Source organism: Ovis canadensis, chromosome 3 (assembly GCF_042477335.2).
Source record: "Ovis canadensis isolate MfBH-ARS-UI-01 breed Bighorn chromosome 3, ARS-UI_OviCan_v2, whole genome shotgun sequence".
NCBI classification, from domain to species: Eukaryota; Metazoa; Chordata; class Mammalia; order Artiodactyla; family Bovidae; genus Ovis; species Ovis canadensis.
This window is the reverse complement of record NC_091247.1, coordinates 195,430,826-195,457,477: the sequence shown is the minus strand read 5'-3', so window position 1 is coordinate 195,457,477 and position 26,652 is coordinate 195,430,826. Positions and strand designations below refer to the sequence as shown.

At 40.0% G+C, this 26,652-nt stretch overlaps 1 protein-coding gene across 2 annotated transcripts in view; it reads right to left on the bottom strand.

Annotated features, from left to right (window-relative positions):
• The window catches only part of LMNTD1 (lamin tail domain containing 1), a 525,827-nt gene that overhangs the window by 355,873 nt on the left and 143,302 nt on the right, over window positions 1-26,652 (bottom strand). Inside the window, exon 3 of one of the 2 annotated variants that reach the window (XM_069585540.1) lies at window positions 10,548-10,632. The exons of the other annotated variant lie outside the window; for it this stretch is intronic. The gene's annotated coding sequence lies outside the window, so the exon portion shown is untranslated. The remainder of the gene's footprint in view (window positions 1-10,547; window positions 10,633-26,652) is intronic. 2 annotated transcript variants of the gene reach the window in all.

Genomic DNA, 26,652 nt, shown 5'->3' with positions numbered 1-26,652 from the left:
GATCTTCCTGGACTGGGGATCAAACCTGTGTACCCTGCACTGGCAGATGGATTAACCACTGGACCGCTAGGGAAGCCCTAGGGTGGAAGTTGAGACTGATGGAGAGGTAGAATATAAAAGTGAGAAGGACTAATAATAGAGAAAATACCTCCAGGAAATAGCAGCATTTGTAAAAGTTACTATAGTTATAGAAACAAATTGCCAAATGAACACAAATCCCCTATGGGCAGTTCAAGCCGGATCTTTGGAAACCTGGGCTCACTTCAACCTAGCATTTCAATAGACAGTTATTACAGGCCAGCAGTGCCAAGGACTCCATTGTGCATGGCTGAGGAGCACTGCAGGAGGCTCCTACCTGCAGCTGCCTCTCCCTTCTTTCTGAAATGGCAATTACTCATCATATGTCAAGTGATTAATAGCTATATAGCTTCTTAAGATACAATCTGTGGGAAGGGCAGATTTCAGTTTGAGAACTCCATCATTTACTATTTGTATAAACTTGGGAAAGTGTTTAGATTTCTCTGAGCCTTAGTTTCTTGAACCCTAAGATCCGAATAATGTAATAGAATTGAAGACAATGTACACCAAGTAATTAATGATAGCTCAGCTGGTAAAGAATCCACCTGCAATGCAGGAGACCCCGGTTTGATTCCTGGGTCAGGAAGATTTGCTGGAGAAGGGGTAGGCTACCCACTCCAGTATTCTTGGGCTTCCCTTGTGGCTCAGCTGGTAAAGAATCCACCTGCAATGTTGGAGACCTGGGTTTGCTCTCTGAGTCAGGAAGACCCCCTGGAGAAGGGAAAGGCTACCCACTCCAGTATTCTGACCTGGAGAATTCCATGGACTGTATGGACATGTCCATGGACATGTCCATGGACATGGGGTCTCAAAGAGTCGGACACGACGGAGCAATCTTCACTTTCACTTTCAGCATGTCTGTGTGTGTGTCTGTGTGCACGTGTGTGTCTGTGTGCACACGTGCTCACTCGCACACACGTTCAGTCTTTGCAACCGCATGAGCTGTAGCCTGCCAAGCTTCTCTGTCCATGGGATTTTCCAGGCAAGAATACTGGACTAGGTTGCTACTTTCTCCTCCAGGGGATCTTTCTGACCCAGGGACTGAACCTGTGTCTCTTCCACTGCAGGCAGATTTTCTGCCACTGAGCCACCTGGGAAGCCCAGTAATTGGCATACTATAAACAATTTTCATTGCGGGGTGTTAGAATACTGTAATTTGCCTATTTGCTTACTGTTGAATAATTTCTTTTTCTTTTCATAAAATTTGATCACATCTAATACAATGTGCTTATGGAGATTTGAGCTGAAATCACTGATATGACCCTAAAGTGGTCAAATGAAAAGACCATCACAGTATTCTCAATGACTTGAATGAGTAGAACTGTGACATTCCCCCAGTCTAGACTTTTGTGACACAGACACATGTGACACAAAAATTATCCAGGGTATCCAGCTTCAAGAAGAGAAAAGACACATTTCCATTTAAATTTTCAGGTGCTGAAGACATTAGCTTCAGGAACCTTCTCTAAGACGTTCGCATCTATTTACTTATTTTCTTCAGGTTTAAATCAGTTTGATCCTTTCCCAAGTGATGGCAATCATGATATTGACAAAAACATGAAATATGGAAATTCAGAGGCCAAAAAAAGTTTATTCTCCTATTTTACTTATGATATTATTATTATTATTATCATTATAGAGTAAGAACTCACCTGCTAATGCAGGAGCTATAAGAGATGTGGGTTTGATCCCTGGGTGGGGAATATCCCCTGGAGAAGGGCATGGTAACCCACTCCAGTATTTTTGCTTGGAGAATTTCATGGACAGAGAAGCCTGGGGGGCTAAAGCCCAAGGGTCGCTCAGAGTCGGACATGATTGAAGCAATTTAGCACATAACACAGTAAATACCGTATTTAGCCAGGGGTTTTGATTAGACCAATACATTAATAATACATTTTAAATTAATTTACTCATTTATTTATTTGGTTGCATCAGGAATTCATTGCAGCATGGAGGATCTTTGTGAGCTCTTCTCAATGGGGTGCACGGACTCTCCAGTTGTGGTGTGCAGGCTTAGTCGCTTTGTGGCAACACAGGATTTTAGTTCACCAACCAGGGATCGAACCTGTGTCCCCTGTATTGCAAAGCCAATTCTTTACCACTGGGCTACCAGGGAAGTCCCAAGGATACATTTTTCATGCAACATACTTAGACTGTCTAAGATTTAATATATAAATGTCCCAGTTTTTGTACTGTCATTCCTTAATCCAGAATTCATATTCTACCAGAAAAGGCAGAACATAACCTGTAATCCCTATCCATGGGTAATTAAATTGAATAGTAAGAAATATGGGGTGGCTTAAAGTAACTAGGGCAAAGGGAGAGATCAGCAAAGTACAAATAGGATGACTCTTTGATACAGTACAGAAACATTTGTCAAACTTTCATGTGCCTAGAGGTCAGCTGGAGATCTTGTTCAAATGCAGATTCTGATTCAGTAAACCTAAAGAAGGGATCTGAGGTTTTGCATCTCTAACAGACCTCCAGGTACCAAGGATGCTACTGATTCCCACCACACTTAAGTAAGGAGGAGGAATCCAGAACTTAGTAATGAGCAGGGAGGGACCACGGCATGTACCCTCTAACTCAGCATCACAGAAAACATCTGAAAGCTCAATCACCAGCTACCTGCTGTTTGGAGCTCCTCACCTTCCAACAAAACAGCCCTCTGACATTTTGATGCTAAAAACCAACTTATACTTATCCATGAGCAGAAGGCATAAACTCTGGAAACACTTTACTCTAGAAACCTGATGGATATTGATCAAGTAGCTAGAGAAATAACCAAAAGAAGGCAATATCGCTTGTTGAGGTGAAAGAGCAAAGACAAGACCAGGTACCTAACCAACTGTCTTTATCAGAACTTGACCATTCCATACACATGAAACTAATAAATGTCATGTGTCAATTAGATCTCAGTAATAAACAGCTGGGCCATTCCTGCACATATGCCAGTGGTGATTCCCAAGATAGATCCTTTGGGAAAATGATAACAAATCTTTCTTTTGAAATTTTTTTCTGATGGGCCTATTTGTATGAGACAGTTCCTCTCCACTTTTTCTAGTATAAAACAAATTCAGATTCACATTCAATTTTAACAGATTTTCATTCTGTAGTAAGCAATTGTTTTAGAAGGAAGCACATGAGAAAAATCCTTGACTATATGAATACCTTAAAGAAGTGGTATGCCCTAATTACTTGTAGAATTATTGGCTTCTCTGGATGCAAGAATTACGGTGGAAACTAACACCCTGGTTTATCTCTTTTTAACAGTGTCTATTGTTCTTGGAATTTTTTTCTAAAAGCAGTCACCCCCTTTAGGCAAGAAGGCAGACTAGCTGTCCCCAACTGCTTTCAGTGTGGTCAGAGGGAGAACACATCCTCTGATGACCTCAGGAAGGATTATCAAAGGTGTACTGTGAATGAAGATGTTTACTCAGCAGTGAGCTAGTGCACATATTTAGGCATTTTATCTTTAACAGCTAAAGAGAATGTCAGAAGCTTCATTCCCTGGCTAGATGATGAGCATCCTGTCCTAAGCGTAGACGAATACAGAGCACATCATTTCAATTGTGGCATGAGTGACGGCTGTAAGTATGACAGCTGACACCTTCACTAAACCAGTATTCTTGGAAACAACGCAATGCATACACCCAGAGAGGAAAATTTTGCTAACTAGGTGTTTACATCTGTATTTGCCACCCGGGGAGAAGAGTAGATTTACTTTCAGAACCAGTATAGGTAGAGAAGTCTTTTCAATTTTACAATGGAGTGGCCGATGCTTTTGTTTTTTTTTCAATTCATTTGTTTTGTTTTCTGGGCATCTTAATGTAAAACGACTCTCAAAGGCTTCTGCAAATATATCTTCTTAAACTGTAACCATCCTCTGGGCTAAAGAGTTGTTGAATTGCTTCAGAAATGGAAGTCCTGATTTATATCCATGGGCGCTGTATGTTTGAAGGCACTGCAGCACAGCGGCACCTCCGTCTGCTTGTCTTCGTCCCACTGATAAGCAGCAAAGCACCCCGGGGGGAGAGGCAGGGTCAGGCTGTCACTGAGAAGCTGGAGTTCGGGTTCCCCGTGACAGCCATTCATCCTGTCACCAACACGATGCCTTGCTTAGACCTCCCAGACAAAAATAGATCTTTACTTGAGTTGGGAATGCAGGGAATGGAGAGGTATAGAGCGATGAGTTTCAATATTTCAGCTCTGTCTGTGAAAACGACTCCCTGTCTGCAGGTAACCTTGGTCAGGCTCAGTCACTTAAACTGCAGGGAATTGATCCACCTTCCCTGTCAATCAAGTGAACAACCACTTTTTAAGATACTGATGAACACAGACAAAGACAGCAAATTAACTTGAAATGGATATATCGTGTTGAACCACCGCTGATGACATTTGGATAGGGAACAAAATACTGAATTATAAGCACATTCTCCTTTATATTTTTATTTAAATACTGTCCTTTTATTTTTTTTTTAATTGGAGTATAATTTCTTTACAATGTTAAGTTTCTGCAGTAAAACAGCATGGATCAGCTATATGGATACACATGTCCCCTCCCTCTTGATCCTCCTTCCTACCCACATCCCACCCATCTAGGTCACCACAGAACATCCAGCTGAACACCCCGTGCATACAGCAGGTTCCCACTAGCTAGCTCTTTTACACACAGCAGTTATATACGTCAATGCTACTCTCTCAGTTGGTCTCATCCTCTCCTTCCCTTACTGTGTCCACAATATACAAGCAGCTCATGCAGCTCAACATCAAAAAACCAAACAACTCAATCAAAATATGGGTAGAAGACCTAAACAAACACTTCTGCAAAGATAATATACAGATGACCATCAAACACATGAAAAGATGCTGAAAATTGCTCATTATTAAAGAAATGCAAATCCATACGGCAAGGAGGTATCACCTCACACCAGTCAGAATGGCCATCATCCAAAAATCTACAAAAAATAAACGCTGGAGAGGATGTGGAGAAAAGGGAACCCTTTTTCACTGTTGGTGGGAATGTAAATTGATACAAAAGCTATGGAGAATAGTATGGAGGTTCCTAAAAAAATTAAAAATAAAACTACCATATGACCCAGCAATCCTATTCCTGTGCATATATCCTGAGAAAACCATAATACAAAAAGACACATGCATCCCAGTGTTCACTGCAGTGCTGTTTACAATAGCCAGGACATGTCAATGTCCATTGACAGATAAATGGATAAAGAAGTTGTGGTACATATATACAATGGAATACTAATTGACCATAAAAAAAAGAATGAAATTGGGCCACTTGTAGTGATGCAGATGAACCTAGAGTCTGTCATACAAAGTGAAATAAGTCAGAAAGAGAAAAACAAATATTGTATACTAATGCATACACATGGAATCTAGGAAGATGGTACTGATGCACCTATTTGCAGGGAGGAATAAAGACACAGATGTAGGGAACATTTGCCCTTTTAAAAAAACAAAGTGGCAAGGTTTGAAACAAATAGCCAATTTTAATTGATAATGATTTACTGTATCATATAGCTTTTCTTAGGATATGGCTATTAAATTAAAACTCACAGTTGCACAATCACCTTTTCTTCATTACTCTCCAATAGTCTTATAAGGATTTCTAACTTCCCAACTAGATTATAGTTAGGCAGCAATAATGTCATTTTGTTCATGATTGAGGGTTAATCACAAGCTCTCTGTGCTGCCCATGAGCTCAACATGAATAGAGAGCTGGAGAAGGATTGTAGTCCAGCTTCCAAGAAATCCTCCTGTGGTCTTGTGTCACTGTCTATCTCCCTAATCACTCTACTCCTCACTGCTCACCAAGGCCCAGCTGGATTGAACTAGGAGCTTAATGGGGACTTGGGGTGAGAAAGAGAAGGCGAGGACATTTTGGACCCTTGCCTTATCTTATGGACGATGGCTGTGCTGGGTCGCCAACTCATTTGCCCTGCTGCTCTTAGCTCTGAGATCTAGGTTACAGTAACCTTCCCTGGAGTTTAAATTTAAGTTTCTTTATTTTAATAATTGAAGTATCTCTGCATAGTGATTCTTGGTACAGCCATTTATTTTATTTTTTAAATATAAATTTATTTATTTTAATTGGAGGCTAATTACTTTACAATAGTATATCGGTTTTGCCATACATCAACATGAATCTGCCACAGGTGTACACATGTTCCCCATCCTGAACCCCCCTTCCCCCTCCCTCCCCATACCATCCCTCTGGGTCATCCCAGTGCACCAGCCCCAAGCATCCTGTATCATGCATCGAACCTGGACTGGTGACTCATTTCACATATGATAATATACATGTTTCAATGCCATTCTCCCAAATCATCCCACCCTCTTCCTCTCCCACAGAGTCCAAAAGACTGTTCTATACATCTGTGTCTCTTTTGCTGTCACGCATACAGGGTTATCGTTACCATCTTTCTAAATTCCACATATGTGCGTTAGTATACTGTGTTGGTGTTTTTCTTTCTGGCTTACTTCACTCTGTATAATAGGCTCTAGTTTCATCCAGCTCGTTAGAACTGATTCAAATATATTCTTTTTAATGGCTGAGTAATACGCCATTGTGTGTATGTACCACAGCTTTCTTATCCGTTCGTCTGCTGATGGACATCTAGGTTACTTCCATGTCCTGGCTATTATAAACAGTGCTGCGATGAACATTGGGGTACACGTGTCTCTTTCAATTCTGGTTTCCTCGGTGTGTATGCCCAGCAGTGGGATTGCTGGGTCATAAGGCAGTTCTATTTCCAGTTTTTTAAGGAATCTCCACACTGTTCTCCATAGTGGCTGTACTAGTTTGCATTCCCACCAACAGTGTAAGAGGGTTCCCTTTTCTCCACACCCTCTCCAGCATTTATTGCTTGTAGACTTTTGGATAGCAGCCATTCTGACTGACATGAAATGGTACCTCATTGTGGTTTTGATTTGCATTTCTCTGATAATGAGTGATGTTGAGCATCTTTTCATGTGTTTGTTAGCCATCTGTATGTCTTCTTTGGAGAAATGTCTATTTAGTTCTTTGGCCCATTTTTTGATTGGGTCGTTTATTTTTCTGGAATTGAGCCGCAAGAGTTGCTCGTATATTTTTGAGATTAATTCTTTGTCAGTTGCTTCATTTGCTATTATTTTCTCCCATTATGAAGGCTGTCTTTTCACCTGGCTTATAGTTTCCTTTGCTGTGCAGAAGCTTTTAATTTTAACTAGGTCCCGTTTGTTTATTTTTGCTTTTATTTCCAATATTCTAGGAGGTGGGTCATAGAGGATCCTGCTGTGATTTATGTTGGAGAGTGTTTTGCCTATGTTCTCCTCTAGGAGTTTTATAGTTTCTGGTCTTATATTTAGATCTTTAATCCATTTTGAGTTTATTTTTGTGTATGGTGTTAGAAAGTGTTCTAGTTTCATTCTTTTGCAAGTGGTAGACCAGTTTTCCCAGCACCACTTGTTAAAGAGATTGTCTTTTCTCCATTGTATATTCTTGCCTACTTTGTCAGAGATAAGGTGTCCATAGGTGCATGGATTTATCTCTGGGCTTTCTATTTTGTTCCATTGATTTATATTTCTGTCTTTGTGCCAGTACCATACTGTCTTGATGACTGTGGCTTTGTAGTAGAGCCTGAAGTCAAGCAGCTTGTTTCCTCCAGTTCCATTCTTCTTTCTCAAGATTGCTTGCCATTTATTTTATAATTATGGTATCACTAATCATTACTATTTACTGAGAATGTATTAAATAATTAGTACTCTAAGTAGACCATCTAGTTAAATCTACTCAACACCCCTATGTGATAGATATTATTAGTCCCAAAATAGACTTAAGGGAATTGAAGCCCAGAGATATTATCTAACTTCATATAATTTCTAAGAGAAGGAGGGAGTATTTGAAACTGGGTCTGTCTGACTACAAAGTCGGCGCTCCTGATGTGGGAGTCATGAATATCTGCCACTTATTCTCATCTTTGAAAACAGGGCATCTCTATGTTTGTTAGATTGTGTGGTTCTGAATAAACTGCAGGCACACTGAAGTAGCGGAATCGATAGAGCTGTCATTTGTTCCAGGGGCAGCTAAAACACTACTATTAAAAAAAATTGTTCATAGATTCAGGGAGAAAAAAGGCTCATATATGTAAAACCAAAAAAAAAAAGAAAAAGAAAAAAACAGAAGCAACCGACTATCAATGAAAAGATCAACCATAAATGAATAAGTGGATATGGTAGAGCCGTGTGATAGAATATTATATAACAGTGAAAATAACTGAAGTACAACTACATGTAACAATGTGAATGAAACTCAGGGATTAAAGGTTAAACCAAAAAAAAGCTATTGAATAAAAGGACATAGTATGAGATTCCATTTATAAAGTTCTTTGACAAGACTAAATGATGTAATACGGCTTCCCTGGTGGATAAGAATTATCCCTGGTGGAAAGAATTATCCCTGGTGGATAAGAATTCCCTGGTGGATAAGAATTCACCTGCCAATACAAGGTACATGGATTCGATCCTTGATTTGGGGAGATTCCACATGCAGTGGAGCAATTAAGCCCTCACGCTACAACTCCTCAGCTCACATGATACACTGCTGAAGCCCAAGCACCCTAGAGCCTCTGCTCTGCAACGAGAAGCCCGTGCACCACAATGAGAGAGTGGCCCCCGCTCACTGCAACTAGAGAAAGCCCACTGGCAGCAAAGAAGACCCAGTGCAGCAAAAACTAAAAAGTAATGAATTAATTAGTTAATTAATTACAAATAAATAAATGATATGACCAGGGAATAACAACACAAAATTCAAATCAGGACAGGGATGGGCTGTGAAGACAGAAGTGGAAGGATGAGATCTTAGAAGGTCTCTCATAAAACAGCAAAGTTCAATAAAGTGTTCTTAAGCTTGGTGGTGGGCATCCAGGGAACACTGCATAACTATACTTTTTAAAATTGTTCGTGTTTTATTAATTTTAGCAAAATATACGAAATACAAAATTTGCTATTTTAGCAATTTTTAAGTATAGAGTTCAGTGGCATTAAGCATACTCACATTGTGTGACCATCATCACCAGATAAGGACTATTTTGTTAGTAAAATATTACATTAAAAGAGTTTGTAGCAATAGCTGCTGATACTTACATAAACTTCACATATATCTTTGGCAGATTTTACATGATTGTAAGAAAACATCTCTTATTTTGTAGTGATAAATTTGGTTTTTGTTGCTGAGAAAATACATTGGGTTAATATGGAGGAAATTAACATATTAATAATATGTGGAGGAAGGTTGAGATGTTTTATCTGAAACAAATAAAAAGCAGCAACATATTTTCAATGGGATCCGAAGGCTCAAGGATACTTTGAGTTTGAGGAGTTCTATCTACTACATGTTGGGTCGATCGTAAAGCAAATTTTAAGTGAAATAGTCTTTTTATTGCATTAGTTAAATTTCATCTCGCTTTCTAATTGTTATATTGCCCAGTATTTAAAAAAAAAAAGTATGACAGTTGCCTCAGTATACTTCCAAATACACATAGTTAGAAATGGCAAGTCACTGTTTTTATTAATGTTTTGCATATACCAGCTGTCCATGTGCTAAGTGAAGAGCAAAGATAAACAGCAGTTATATCCTATTTCCCATGGAGCTATATCCTATTTTCTATCAGCTCACACTTTTGAGTACTATTGATTTCAAGTTTTTCTCCAGTGCTAGCATTTCAGACCGAAGTTTAGCAGTTTCTTGCTGCAGTTACTCATTTGCTCCCTGTGCCTGCTGCAGCATGACTTGATCATTGTTTAAATGCATTTGTAATTTCAGAAACTGGAAGCAGGGAAAAAAAGGGAGTGGGGCTGTTTTAGGCAAGAATTCTGTTTTATAATAAAAGAAGTCATTGAAAGCTGATTATGTAACAAATCCATCAAGGCTGCAAAATTCCACCAGAGAATGAAGCATGATGGGAATTTTCAAGTCAGATATAATTTCTTTTCTGCCTGCAGGAGTTCTTTGTTAAAAAGCAATATATTAACTCATTAAAAAAAAATCTGGCAAGACTTCAAAAAAAGTAGCTTAATCTGCTACATTTTATGACATTTTATACCCAATTCCTGTTTTAACAAGTTCATTCATTTAATCATCACAATAGATTATCTGATACATTCCTCTTTTATAAACTAGATTTTCCCTCTTGAAGTATAGTTTGTTTAGATTTTCTTTAGAGCTCAATTTCTTTATAGGATAATTCATAAATATTCACATTGTACAATTTTTGTTACACATTTATTATAAAAGGCTTAGCCAACAATGTACTATGAATAATAATGACACACTTTGCTGGTTCTGCTGCTTTAGGATTTTAATTAACAGCAAGCACATGGCACTTACAAGGCAGCATACAGATGATTTGTGAGGAACGACAGGGCAAAGTAAATTAAAATTGTAAATAACTGTTTCATCGTCTAAATACCTGTTTCACTGAATTCTGAGAGGCAGCAGTGTCCAGTGGAATTATTTGGATGACATAGCCAGATTTCTGTTTTCTCAGTTGTAAGCTGTAAATGAAAATATCATCAACTAACTTAATTGCACAAAGAAATGAAACACCAGGTATACTATCTAAATCTAGTTATAATTTGTTGGGAGCATTCACTTAAGCATTGTCTGGAAATTCATTTGTAGGGAATACATATAGACCCAATTTGATAATGCTATACACAGTGCTGATTAAGTTTCTATAAATGTCTGAAATATTTTCTTTTAAAAAGTAACATGTAATGGGAGTACATGTGATGCACATATACATAATATACATTACAATAAGCTTTATGCATAGAGATGTCTTCCCTCCTCCCCACCGAAGTTTCTGGTGCCTTCTCAGTATGTGAGATCTAGCCAACAAACTGTATTGTTCACATTCCTGGCTAAAGAGTATTAGTTCACCATACTGCAAAGATCCTCAGTCAAAGAGTACTCAACATCATTTTCCTGAGTTGCATGGTTTCTAAAACATGTATTGTTTGCCAGGCAACGGCTGTTCTTTCCTTTGTTTTCTTTGCAAAGGTTACTTGCAATATTTATTGAATATTTCCTGTAGTGAAATGAATACCACTCTAGACCAAAGCAAATGTTTCACTCAGTTCAGCACTTATGCTGCTATCAGAATACCTTGCTATTCCACCATTTATTGCGTGTTATGGTAAACAGTTTTGACCCATAACATCTGACAAAAGTCAAAATGTATGCAAGCAATCAGGTCAGGTCAGTTCAGTTCCGTCGCCCAGTTGTGTCCGACTCTTCACGACCCCATGAATCGCAGCACGCCAGGCCTCTCTGTCCATCACCATCCCTCGGAGTTCACTCAGACTCACGTCCATCGAGTCCATGATGCCATCCAGCCATCTCATCCTCTGTCATCCCCTTCTCCTCCTGCCCCCAATCCCTCCCAGCATCAGAGTCTTTTCCAATGAGTCAATTCTTCCCATGAGGTGGCCAAAGTACTGGAGTTTCAGCTTTAGCATCATTCCCTCCAAAGAAATCCCAGGGCTGATCTCCTTCAGAATGGACTGCTTGGATCTCCTTGCAGTCCAAGAGACTCTCAAGAGTCTTCTCCAGCACCACAGTTCAAAAGCATCAATTCTTCGGCACTCAGCCTTCTTCACAGTCCAATTCTCACATCCATACATGACCACAGGAAAAACCATAGCCTTGACTAGACGGACCTTAGTCGGCAAAGTAATGTCTCTGCTTTTGAATATACTATCTAGGTTGGTCATAACTTTTCTTCCCAGGAGCAAGTGTCTTTTAATTTCATGGCTGCAGTCACCATCTGCAGTGATTTTGGAGCCCAAAAAAATAAAGTCTGACACCAAAATCAGATTGATTATATTCTTTGCAGCCAAAGATGGAGAGAAGCTCTATACAGTCAACAAAAACAAGGCCAGGAGCTGACTGTGACTGAGATCATGAACTCCTTATTACCAAATTCAGACTCAAATTGAAGAAAATAGGGAAAACCGCCAGACCATACCATATTTAGGTATGACCTAAATAAAATCCCTTATGATTATACAGTGGAAGTGAGAAATAGATTTAAGGGCCTGGATCTGATAGATAGAGTACCTGATGAACTATGGAATGAGGTTTGTGACATTGTACAGGAGACAGGGATCAAGACCATCCCCATGGAAAAGAAATGCAAAAAAGCAAAATGGCTGTCTGGGGAGGCCTTACAAATAGTTGTGAAAAGAAGAGAGGTGAAAAGCAAAAGAGAAAAGGAAAGATGTAAGCATCTGAATGCAGAGTTCCAAAGAATAGCATGGAGAGATAAGAAAGCCTTTTTCAGCGATCAATGCAAAGAAATAGGGGAAAGCAACAGAATGGGAAAGACCAGAGATCTCTTTAAGAAAATTAGAGATACCAAGAGAACATTTCATGCAAAGATGAAAGCAATACTTAGATCTAAAAATGGTGGTGAGGGGATAAGCGAACAATAAGCAAACCATAATGTATCCTAAGAAAATGACTTAGGAATCAGAGAATAAAGATCATGAAAGTGAAAGTGAAGCCTCAGTCGTGTCTGACTCTTTGCAACCCCGTGGACTGTAGCCCACCAGGCTCAGACGCTTTCACCTCTGAGCCACCAAGGAAGCCCAAAGATCATGAAGCACTTTTTTATTGTTAAAGGTCCTCTGACCTTCACAGGACTTCCCTGGTGGCTCAGAGTGTTAAGAATCTGCCTGCAATGCAGGAGACCTGGGTTCGATCCCTGTGTTGGGAAGATTCCCTGGATACGGGAATGGCAATCCACTCTAGTATTCTTGCCTGGAGAATCCCATGGACAGAGGAACCTGGCAGGCTATCGTCCCAGGGGTCGCAAAGAGTCAGACATGACTGAACAACTTTCAAGACATGACTGAGCAACTTTCACTTTCACTTGACCGTCATAAACATCACTGCAAGTGGGAGGACTGATTAGCAAAGAGGGATTGTTGATTGTCTGGAGAGCATCTCCTTAAGGCTATTCACCTATGAGCCCACGTAGAAATGATCCTGCCATTTCTGGGAACATCCCCTGAATTAAACCAGATGCACTATATCCCAAATTTTCTGGAGACCTGGTCTCTTTTAGAAAGTAATTTAAAAGATATGGCTTTTTGATGGGACCAAATGTGTTCAGGAAACTGGCTGAATCACATGAGATGCCTCACTGGGTAAAAAAGGTGAACCACATCGGGTGAAAGTACAAGAGTAAAAAGGGTGAACATATGTCAAGAGAGAGAAAACAAACGATAAGCTGATATAAGAAAAGAAAATTTTGTATATCTACTTAGGGTAAAACTCTATGAAAAACCCAAAAGGATCGCTTATGCCTTTTTTTCCAAATTCTTTTTTTATTGATTCATAATATTGTGTCAATTTCAGGTATATATTGAAGTGAATCTTTGCACACACACACACACACACACACACACACACACACACATTTGTCTCAGGGCTTCCCCGGTGGCTCAGCTGTAAAGAATCTGCGTGAAATGCAGAAGACACAGGTTCAATTCCTGGGTCAGGAATATCCCCTGGAGAAGGAAATGGCAACTCACTCCAGGATTCTTGTCTGGTCAATCTCAAGGACAGAGGAACCTGGTGAACTACAGTCCATGGGTCACAAAGCAGCAGGAAACGACTTAGTAACTAGATAGCAAAAACAAAATACCTCCACTTTTTTTTAAATCAATAGATCATTTTTCCATATTGGCCATTAAAGAGTATTCAGTACAGTTCCTTGTGCTATCCAGTAGGTCTTTATTACCTATTTTCCCCAAATTCTTAACAGTGATGTATCTTTTACTAGATTCACTTTGCATGGAATGGGTGCATGGCAATCAATCATGACTCTGCCTCCAAAGACATTTCATTTTCATACTTTCTACAAAAGATTTTCCCTTTCCATTTGTACCTCTCACAAGTTGGAAAGAAAATGTGTGAATCCTTCACACTCTTCTTCCCTACTCACATCTTTCCTGCACACACATATATTTGGGCGGAAGAAAAAAAATTTTTTTAATACATAAGAAAATCCTTTGGGCAGCAAATAAGACAGACAGTTTAACTTCTCTCAATCATTTTACCTGCTTCTAGTGAATCTGCAGAGGCTTGAGGGCTGCAGTTGTGGAAGAGCCAGAGGAAGTTGGAAGGACCTCAGGGAAATGACACATTGAATAAGCAGTGACCAGGTCACTGACAAAGGTAGACAGACTACAGTCACTAAGATGCAGCCCCACTGTCATGGAACTTTCATTCTAAAGGTAGAAAAGCTAACAAACAAACAAACAAACAGTAATAACATAATTTTAAAATTGAAAATGTTATGAAAGAAACAAACAAGGGCTGAAAGCTAATAATGGCTGACGTATATTGGGGGTGGACACCCACTTTAGTTAGAATATATGCATGATCAGTAGTGTCCGACTCTTTGTGACCCCAGACTGTAGCCAGAGAGGATCCTTCACCCATGGGATTCTCCAGGCAGTAATACTGGAATGGGTTGCCATTTCCTTCTCCAGGGGATCTTTCTGACCCAGGGACCAAACCTGAAACTCCTGCATTGGCAGGTGGATTTTTACCACCGAGTTGCCAGGGAAGACCCCCTTTAAGTAGAATTGTTCAGTTGCTCAGTCATATCGGACTCTTTGCAATCCAATGGACAATAGCATGCCAGGCTTCCCTGTCCCCTCCATCTCCTGGAGTTTGCTCAAACTCATCTTCATTGAGTCAGTGATACCATCCAACCATTTCATCCTTTGATATCCCCTTCTTATCCTGCCCTCAATCTTTCCCAGCCTCAGGGTCTTTTCCAATGAGTCAGCTCTTTGCATCAGGTGGCCAAAATACTGGAGCTTCAGCTTCAGCATCAGTCCTTCCAATGAATATTCAGGACTGACTTTCTTTAGGATTGACTGGTTTGATACCCTTGGAGTTCAAGGGACTCTCAACAGTCTCCTCCAACACCACAGTTCAAAGGCATCAATTCTTTGGTGCTCAGCCTTTTTTGTTCTCCAGCTCTCACATCTGTACATGACCACAGGAAAAACCAAAGCTTTGACTATATGGACCTTTGCTGGCAAAGTAATGTCTCCTCTTTTTAATATGCTTTCTAGGTTTGTCATTGCTTTTCTTTCAAGGAGCATGCGTCTTTTAATTCCATGGCTGATTTTGGATCCCCCCAAAATAAAGTCCATCATGATTTCCATTGTTTCCCCACCTATTTGCCATGAAGTGATGTGACTGGATGCCATGAACTTTGTTTTTTGAATGTTGACTTTTAAGCCAGCTTTTTCACTCTCTTCTTTCACCTTCATCAAGAGGCTCTTTAATTCCTCTTCATTTTCTCTTTCCACTTCAAATTTACCTTGCTTTATGGACCTAACATCCCAAGTTCCTATGGAATATTGCTCTTCTTTACAGTATCAGACTTTTACCACCAGACACATGCACAGGTGGGTGTTGTTTCCACTTTGGCTCAGCCTGTTCACTCCTGGAGTTATTTCTCCACTCTTCCCCAGTAGCATATTGGACACTTACCAACCTGGGGGTTCATCTCTCAGTGTCATATCTTTTTGCCTTTTCGTGTTGCTCATGGGGTTCTCCAGGCAAGGATTCTGAAGCAGTTTGCCATTCCCTTCTCCAGTGGACTGTGTTTTGTCAGAACTCTCCACTAGGACCTGTCTGTGTTGATGGCCCTACATGGCATGGCTCACAGCTTCATTGAGTTAGGCAAGGTTGTGGTCCATGTGATCAGTTTGGTTAGTTTTAGGTAGAAACCCCCGTGTCTGGCTCCACTTCTGCAAAGGTCACTCTGCTTGACTTACAGAGAACAGGGTGGAGGAGGACAAGAGCAAAAGTGGAGCCCCGGTTGCAAGAGCCCTGGGAAGAGAAGTGGGCAGCTGGACTAAGAGGGACACAGGAGACGGACAAAAGCGGAGAGATGCGGCTTGGTAGTGGAGGAGGTGCCAGGAGGCAAGAAAAAGGAAGAATCCACAGTGAATCTCACGTCCCAATGCTGCATGTCTGGGTGGTCAATGGTGGCATGCATTGACACGAATAAGATGAGAGACTGTGAACAGACTTGAGGGAAGGACAGAGCGGCTGAAATTAAAAATGCCTGTTTAATGCACTTTTATGAATTGACTTGGATTTACTCTATCAGAAGTGGCAGTGAGCCTAGATCTACCTACAAATAGCCTTATTGCCGATCCTGTGTGAACTATGAAACATCTGCTTTATTAATTGAAGGGATTACAAAACAAATGCTGTGATTATTCCTCTCAACCTGGTGTAACAGTAACCGTGTGTGAACTGTGATGAGTCTCACTTAATGCACAGCATATTCTGAGCTTCTCAGAGGCAAGTACTGAACATGTGTTGAAGACTTATTAATTTAGTATCCAGGAAGGTGTTGTTAGATGTGGTAGTGTTAAACATAAGGGTATAAGTAGCATATACTATTTACAACAACCAAGACATGGAAGCAACCTAAATGTCCATTGACAGAGGAATGGATAAAGATGGATTTATTCATAAAGATGGATAAAGATGTAGTACTTAAATAAAATGGAATATTATTCAGTCATTAAAAAGAATGAAGTAATGCTATTTGCAGTCACTCTGTAGAGAGTGTCATACTGAGTGCAGTAAGTCACACAGAGAAGGAGAAATATCATATGACATTTCTTATATGTAGAATCTAAAAGGAACTGATACAAATGAACTTTTTTACAAAACAGAAACAAAAAGAGACTAACAGACTTAGAAACTGAATGTATGGTTGCTGGTAAGAAGGGACAGTTAGGGAGTTTAGGATAGACATGTACACACTGCTATATTTAAAATGGATAACCAACAAGGAGCTACTGTATAGCACATGGAACTCTGTTCAATGTTATGGGGCAGCCTGGATGGGGGGAGAATGAATGCATATATATGCATGGCTACTTTCTTTCGCTGTTCATCTGAAACTATCACAACACCATTAATTGGCTACACCACAATACAAAATAAAACATTCAAAAAAAGAGAGAAAAAAACATGTTTATACTATGGGAAAAAAATAGCATATGAACATGTGTTCTTCCTACCCAGGAACATGGAAGTTCTTTCCATTTGTTTATGACATCTTTGATTTCTTTCATTCAGTTCAGTTCAGTCACTCAGTCGTGTCCAACTCTGCGACCCCATGAACCGCAGCATGCCAGGCCTCCCTGTCCATCACCAACTCCTGGAGTTTACCCAAACTCATGTCCATTAAGCCAGTGATGCCATCTAACCATCTCATCATCTGTCATCCCCTTCTCCTCCTGCCTTCAATCTTTCCCAACATCAGGGTCTTTTCCACTGAGTCAGCTCTCTGCATCAAGCAGCCAAAATATTGGAGTTTCGGCTTCAACATCAGTCCTTCCAACGAACACCCAGGATTGATCTCCTTTAGGATGGACTGGTTCGATCTCCTTGCAGTCCAAGGGACTCTCCAACACCACAGTTTAAAAGCATCAATTCTTCGGCACTCGGCTTTCTTCACAGTCCAACTCTCACATCCATACATGACCACTGGAAAAACTGTAGCCTTGACTAGACAGACCTTTGTTGATAAAGTAATGTCTCTGCTTTTTAATATGCTGTCTGCTGCTGCTAAGTCGCTTCAGTCGTGTCCGACTCTGTGCGACTCCATAGACGGCAGCCCACCAGGCTCCCCCGTCCCTGGGATTCTCCAGACAAGAACACTGGAGTGGGTTGCCATTTCCTTCTCCAATGCATGCAAGTGAAAAGTGAAAGGGAAGTCTCTCAGTCATGTCCAACTCTTAGCTGTCAGGTACATATTAGCCATCTATCTTCATTAGAGTAATGTCTAGTCAAGTGCACAGTATGTGCTTTAATTGGGTTGTCTCTTTGGTGTTGTTATAGGATTTTTTGTATACTCTAAATATTACACCTTTATCATATATATGATTTGCAAATACTTTCTCCCACTGTGTAGGGTGTCTTATCACTTTCTTGATAATGTTTTTGATGAGCAAAAGGTTTAAATTTTGATGAAGTACAATTTACTTATCCTTTTTCTGCTTTTAGAATCATACCTAAGAAAGCATTGCCAAATCCAAACTCACAAAGATTTAAGGGCTATATTTTCTTCTAAGAGTTTTGTGGATCTAAATCCTATATGTTAAGTTGTTATTTCATTTTACATTCATTTTTGTATATGGTGTGAGGTAGGGGTACAGCATCAGTCTTTTGCATGTGGATATCTAGTTTATCTCAACCCCATTTGTTGAAGACAAATTCTTTTCCCACTGGATTGTCTTGGCCCCCTTGTCAAAAATCAATTGACCGTAGATGTGTGTGTGTTTATTTCTAGATTCTCAATTCTAATCCATTGGTCTATATAGTGTCCATCCTTATGCCAAGACTCAAACTCTCACTTTTAGAAGTGGAGGTGGGTAAGGGCAGAGCAAAGTTCATACTAAAAATACACATAGATGAAAAACACAGTTGCAACAATTGAGGAGTTCACAACCTAAATCAGGGATGTCTAATTCCTTGAAATTATACCAAAAAATTCCTGAAGGTACAGATCACATTTATCTATGGAGAAAGATAAGCCATCAGCTAAGTCCCTCCTGGGTTCCTGAACCTCAGACTGTATGAGATAATAGATGTTTGTTGTTCCAAGTGACAAGTATGGGACTTCTTATGCATGACAGACAGCAATATGGATGGTAAATAAATACCAAACAGCAATTATCCTCCAATTTAAAATAAATTTTAAAAATAATACAAGAAAAAAACACATTACTAAAAATAAGCACCCTCTCCATGGGTGCTCCCATATATAGAAGAAAGACAATGGCTGGCCTTGAGGTCAGGAACCTGGGTTCTAAGTGAGACCCATCAATTTTTCTGTGAAATGGAAATAAAAATTCATGAAGGTGCAGATCATATTTATCCACAGTTGTCCTTAAATCCCCAGAGTTTGTATAACATACACAAAAAATAAGAATTAATTATGAGAATAACTGTTCTCAATTCTAGATATTTATTAGAATCTCTTGGGAAGCTTTTTAAAAGCTAATGACTTGGGGGACTCATACCTAGAGATTCTGATTTAATTGGATGGGATGCAGATTGTGACTGCAGCCATGAAATTAAAAGACGCTTACTCCTTGGAAGAAAAGTTATGACCAACCTAGATAGCATATTCAAAAGCAGAGACATTACTTTGCTGACTAAGGTCCGTCTAGTCAAGGCTATGGTTTTTCCTGTGGTCATGTACGGATGTGAGAGTTGGACTGTGAAGAAGGCTGAGCGCCAAAGAATTGGTGCTTTTGAACTGTTGTGTTGGAGAAGACTCTTGAGAGTCCCTTGGACTGCAAGGAGATCCAACCAGTCCATTCTGAAGGAGATCAGCCCTGGGATTTCTTTGGAAGGAATGATGCTAAAGCTGAAGCTCCAGTACTTTGGCCACCTCATGCGAAGAGTTGACTCATTGGAAAAGACTCTGATGCCGGGAGGGATTGGGGGCAGGAGGAGAAGGGGAGGACAGAGGATGAGATGGCTGGATGGCATCACTGACTTGATGGATGTGAGTCTGAGTGAACTCTGGGAGTTGGTGATGGACAGGGAGGCCTGGTGTGCTGCAGTTCATGGGGTTGCAAAGAGTTGGACACGACTGAGCGACTGAATTGAACTGAACTGAACTGGGGCCCATGTATGAATATTTTGTGAAAGCTCCTAAGTAATTATAATTTATGGCCAGTGTTGAAGACCCCTGGTCTAAAAGGAGAATCATTATATATAACAATATATGTTATTACATATTACGTAAATAACTGCAATATAGTATGATAAATGCTAAATACAGAAATTTACAGTAACTGTTTTCTTTTCCCCTAAGATCTCACAAATTACGATTGGGAAATTTCTGATACAAAGACTGTGAAAAAATTTAATAGAACTTTTAACCCAAATCCCTGTATCTTTATTTTTCTCTGTTTCTGGAAGCTGCCATCAAATGTCTTGGCACTGAACCAAGTATGACTGCAACTATATGAGAAAAGCCTGAGCCAAGGCCATCAGCTAAGCCCTTCCTGGGTGCCTGAACCTCAGAAACTGTGTGAGACAATAGATGTTTGTTGTTACAAGTGACAACGTTTGGGGATTGCTTTGCAGCAACAGATATTACAGATGGTAAATAACATTAAGGCACATTATGAAAAATACACATCCTCTCCCTGGGCGCTCCCATGTGCAGAAGAAAGACAATGGCTGACCTTGGGGTCAGGAACACAATTTAGTTTCATCACTTATTCTGTGAAATGGGCATAAAAATGTTTGTCTCCTTGGCCAAAACTGCATCACACATCCATAGCTACATCAACCATGACTCACTCCTTTCAGTTCAGATTGGGGTTGCTCATGAAGTGCATGACTGACAAGAGGAAAGCTGAAATAATATGCAACATCATACTTGGAGAAAACTTAAATGTTTGTGGAGTAAGTGACAGAAACCATCTCCTGACATCACATGGTAACACAATGACCTCGAACAAACAGCCTCTCTAAACTTTCTCTGATGGCTCAGCAGTAAAAAATATGTCTGCAATGCAGGAGATGCAGGAGACCTGGGTTGGGAAAATCCCCCAGAGGAGGAAATGGCAACCCACTCCAGAATTCTTCCCTGGGAAACCCCATGGACAGAGGAGCCTAGTGAACTACAGGCCATAGTGTTGCAAAGAATCAGACATGACTGACAGCTGTGAAAAGAAGAGAAGCGAAAAGCCAAGGAGAAAAGGAAAGATATAAGCATCTGAATGCAGAGTTTCAAAGAATAGCAAGAAGAGATAAGAAAGCCTTCTTCAGCGATCAAGGATTCATGTCAGTGTATGGCAAAACCAATAAAAGTATTAAAAAACAAAAAAATTTTAAAAAATTTTAAAAAGGAAAAAAAAAGGAAATAGAGGAAAACAACAGAATGGGTAAGACTAGAGATCTCTTCAAGAAAATTAGAGATACCAAGGGAACATTTCATGCAAAGATGGGCTCAATAAAGGACAGAAATGGTATGGACCTAACAGAAGCAGAAGATATTAAGAAGAGGTGGCAAGAATACACAGAAGAACTGTACAAAAAGGATCTTCATGACCGGATAATCATGATGGTGTGATCACTCACCTAGAGCCAGACATCCTGGAATGTGAAGTCAAGTGGGCCTTAGAAAGCATCACTACAAACAAAGCTAGTGGAACTGATGGAATTCCAGTGGAGCTATTTCAAATCCTGAAAGAGGATGCTGTGAAAGTGCTGCACTCAATATGCCAGCAAATTTGGAAAATTCAGCAGTGGCCACAGGACTGGAAAAGGTCAGTTTTCATTCCAATCCCAAAGAAAGGCAATGCCAAAGAATGCTCAAACTACTGCACAATTGTACTCATCTCACACACTAGTAAAGTAATGATGAAAATTCTCCAAGCCAGGCTTCAGCAAACATGAACCGTGAACTTCCTGATGTTCAAGCTGGTTTTAGAAAAGGCAGAGGAACCAGAGATCAAATTGCCAACATCCACTGGATCATCGAAAAAGCACAAGAGTTCCAGAAAAACATCTGTTTCTGCTTTATTGACTATGCCAAAGCCTTTGTGTGGATCACAATAAACTGTGGAAAATTCTGAAAGAGATGGAAATACCAGACCACCTAACCTGCCTCTTGAGAAATCTGTATGCAGGCCAGGAAGCAACAGTTAGAACTGGACATGGAACAACAGACTGGTTCCAAATAGGAAAAGGAGTCCGTCAAGGCTGTATATTGTCACCCTGCTTATTTAACTTTTATGCAGAGTACATCATGAGAAACGCTGGACTGGAAGAAACACAAGCTGGAATCAAGATTTCCGGGAGAAATCTCAATAACCTCAGATATGCAGATGGCACCACCCTCATGGCAGAAAGTGAAGAGAAACTAAAAAGCCTCTTGATGAAAGTAAAAGAGGAGAGTGAAAAAGTTGGCTTAAAGCTCAACATTCAGAAAACGAAGATCATGGCATCCGGTCCCATCACTTCATGGGAAATAGATGGGGAAACAGTGGAAACAGTGTCAGACTTTATTTTTTTGGGCTCCAAAATCACTGCAGATGGTGACTGCAGCCATGAAATTAAAAGACGCTTGCTCCTTGGAAGAAAAGTTATGAGCAACCTAGATAGCATATTCAAAAGCAGAGACATCACTTTGCCGACTAAGGTCTGTCTAGTCAAGGCTATGGTTTTTCCTGTGGTCATGTTTGGATGTGAGAGTTGGACTGTGAAGAAGGCTGAGCGCCGAAGAATTGATGGTTTTGAACTGTGGTGTTGGAGAAGACTCTTGAGAGTCCCTTGGACTGCAAGGAGATCCAACCAGTCCATTCTGAAGGAGATCAGCCCTGGGATTTCTTTGGAAGGAACGATGCTAAAGCTGAAACTCCAGTACTTTGGCCACCTCATGCGAAGAGTTGACTCACTGGAGAAGACTTTGATGCTGGGCGTGATTGGGGGCAGGAGGAGAAGGGGAGGACAGAGGATGAGATGGCTGGATGGCATCACTGACTTGATGGATGTGAGTCTGAGTGAACTCCAAGAGTTGGTGATGGACAGGGAGGCCTGGCATGCTGCGATACATGGCGTCGCAAAGAGTCGGACCCGACTGAGCGACTGAACTGAACCGAGCAAGTGAAAGGCTTTCCAAAACAGAAACAGCTGATGACTGGAGTACTTACACTGGGATAAGGAAAGCAAGAAAAAGAATTTTTGTCTTTACAAAAATTAAAATTTAAAAATGTTATACACCAGAAGACTTATTCATATGTTTCCTATGTTTTCACCAGCGGAATGTTCTTCTGATCATGTAGTAGAAAAGAATATGTTGCCAAACCTTGAATGGTGTACAAAATTAAGTTTATAAAACGGAATTATACAACTTCCAAAAAAAAAAGTCATATGACAAAGCAGGTACGGAAAGGCAATCTTGATGATGTACCCTCCAAAATATTCTCTATTTGTTATCTATAATTTAGACCAGAAGCTTTGGCCACCCCTAGTTAACCATCTATGGCAACAGTAGGAATGAAACACGATAAATGTGATGGCAGGTACTACACTGGAAATTGACAGTATCCAAAATATCTTCTAATCAGTGAAAAAATCCAGAAATACTTTTCAGAAGTTGAAAAGTTGTAATTCAGAAGTGTAATTGGGCTCTTTTTGATTCCTATTCAATGGATAACATGATACCAATAGAGAATGATTTTCTTATGCCAACAAATGGACAGCAATGAAAAGGAAACAGTGACAAAATTCTTCTTTTCTTCAGCATATGAACAAATAGTGAAACACCAGCAGAGGAAAGTTTCCTATTGATAGGAATTGAAACTGAAAGCAAATTATAGGAGAGTTTTACCGAACACTTAAAATCTTCCATTTCTATAGATTCCCAAGTTTGCTGAATAAGTTCTTGGGACCCATATTTTTTAAAATAGCATTTTTTCCATACCACAAATGATTTTTCATCAATATTTTTCCCAAAGGTAGTGAAAAGTTACTAGATTTCTCTGCCCCTTGATATCTACATTATATAAAATGGACTAAGAAAACAGCAACAACAATAACCATTTATGGGCTTTGTGTATAGTAATGGAAAGAGATCATTGGGATGGTATTATTTTATAGCTTTTCTTAGATATTTGATAGTCCCACAGGCAATGTACAATGGAAGCAAGAGTTTGTTTTATCCTTTTATACTAGCTTCACCCCTGAGTCCCAGTTTGGATATTCAAATTAGTGTTCACACTTGAAATCACATAATATGGGCAGTGAGGGTTGTGGGGAATACTCGTAGAGTATGTGAGACTCTTGCAAGTATGAAGATATCACAGGACTAGATTGTGGAGGTTTTGGTTTTTAATTTGGCTGTGGCACACAGCGCATGCCATGTGGGATCTTAGTTCCCCGGCCAGGGATCAAACCTGTGGCCCCTCCATTGGAAAGTCAAAGTTTTAATCACTGCATGGCCATGGGAGTCCCTCTGGAGGTTTTTAATTCTAAGATCTAAAATTTTAATTCTAAGGTTTTTTGGGGGGAGGGTACACTGGGTCTTTGTTGCTCTGTGCAGGCTTTCTCTGGTTGCTGCAAGCAGGGGCTACTCTCTGTTGTGGTGGGCAGGTTTTTCATTGCCGTGGCTTCTCCTGTAGTGGAGCACAGGCTCTAGGGTTCGAGGGTTTCAGCAGCTGCAGCATTTGGGCTCAGTAGTTGTGACTCATGGGCTTAGTTGCTCTGCAGTATGTGGGATCTTCCCAGACCAGGGATCAAACTCACATTCCCTGCATTGGCAGGCAGATCCTTCCACTGTACCACTAGGGAAGTCCTAATTCTAAGTGTTTAATTCTATGTTGTCTTGGTAGGCGAAACTTGAATGATACACTTGGGTTCGTTTAAGATAAACTCTTCATGTAAAGACTACCAGGCTTTCTGTTACACAATATGTCCTGATTGTTTCTCTGTCTAAATCTAAGTATAAACATAAAGATATTTCATTTCATTTTTAGTTCTAAGACTGCTTGAGTTAGAACCCTCAACTTACCACCTATCACTTAACCATCTCATTTCTCACTGAAGTAGCATGACTTTGCATGCCTGTTTGCCCTCTGTAAATGGGGGTGATAATATCTACAGGTTTCTCTGGTGGCTCAGTGGTAAACAATTTAGGAGACGTGGGTTTAATCCCTGAATCGGGAAGTTCCCCTGGAGAAGGAAATGGCAACCCGCTCCAGTATTCTTGCCTGGAGAATTCCAGGGACAGAGGAGTACAGTCCATGGGGGGTCGAAATAGAGAGTGGGTATGACTCAGCAACAACAAGAATAACAATACTACCTCCCTTACACCTGAGGTTCCTGTGGGGATTAAACGATATCATACATGTGAAGCACCTAGGAAAATGCCAGGCACAAATAGCATTCATATTTCTAAGAAAAAAAATGAAAGCATACTCATTACTTCTCATCTCTCTTTTGTGCAAAAGCTACTGTTTTTTTTGGGGGGGGGGGGGTGTTGGCTGGTTTTTGGTGTTTTTTGTTTTCGTTTTGTAAACTGGATTGGCTGCTATGATTCCTAACCTTGGCATGGACAGTTTATTTACCTGAACGGGGGAGTTCATGGATTATGTGGCTCTGATCCCTTCATCCACAGGCTCTGGTTTACACTCCAACTTACCACAACAATGACTCAAAACCACTGCCATCCAACTGCCCCGGATGCTTCTACAAAATAGCTTAGTTTTCTGTGTCCAGCTCACAGGGAACAGACGTGAAAGTGAAGAAGTAACACCATAACAGTTTCCTTTAATTAGCACCTTTGTGAGTAAACTGAAGAAGAGTGAACCGTTCTAGAAAACCAAATTATCCTCCCATCCGCAGGCGAATCTTCCTGCTCCTCAGATGAGTCACCAGGCAGTGGAGATAACTCCTTCCAGCCTCCTCTGTGAATAAATGGGGCCTTGAGTCTTGGGGCTATAAATCTGGCCATTTTTAAGAGCACTTTAACCATTCTCCATTTTTTAAAAGCCGATGTTTTCATACAATCTTTATCTTTCTTTTCCTCTTCCCCTTTGTCAACACAAAGTGAGACAACTGTGCTTCTCATGTTGTCACTGACTCAGCAATTCCTTTGTTTTTTATGAGCTCCTATCAGGAACTCATAAAAATATTACCAAATTAAGAATTAACTATGTAACCTCCAGGGTAAAAAAGAAAGGGATGTGAGGGGCGGGAGAAAATCTTGTTTTCTCATAAGGAATTACCAGCCAATATCAAATGATACAAAATGATGATTTTTATTGTTTTAACATGAAATCAAATATCCATTTGAGAATATATTTTTCTGCTTCACATTCAGCATTCCCTGGTAGGATTAATTTTAATATCATGAGAGCAAGCTCCAGCATCTCAACTATATCATCTGCATACTATAAAGTCTGTATGATTCAGATTTATAACAATTTGAATCCCAGGAGTTCAAAATAGATATAGCATTACCACTGAATTGCAGCATTTTCCTCTCTTTATAAAGATGAATCTATTCTTGAAATCAATTTATTCTAACCCAGTCTGACCTATTTAGGCACTGGTATAGATTCGGAGAACTGAAGAAAACTCAAGGGGTTCTCTAGTCTAAGCCAGACCACTGGTGGAATCTATCAGGCAGAGGGGTTTTAAACCTCACCTTACGATTCTCCAAGAAAATAAATTTTGTAACACCTCCCAATAATTTCTTCCGTAGCTTTGACTATACAGGGTGTGACCCTAGAGTAATGAAACAAAACATATTTCCATAAACCATTGAAAAATTTTCATTTCTTAGCCATATTTCACAAAGGGAATTTCTCACATCATCAGACTAACATTTTATTTTTTGCATAATAGTACAAGTTGTTAGCAGGAAATTTTTAATTAGTTCACCATCTTTTTTTAACCTCTTTCTTATTTTCTTTTGCCTTTAGTGCCTT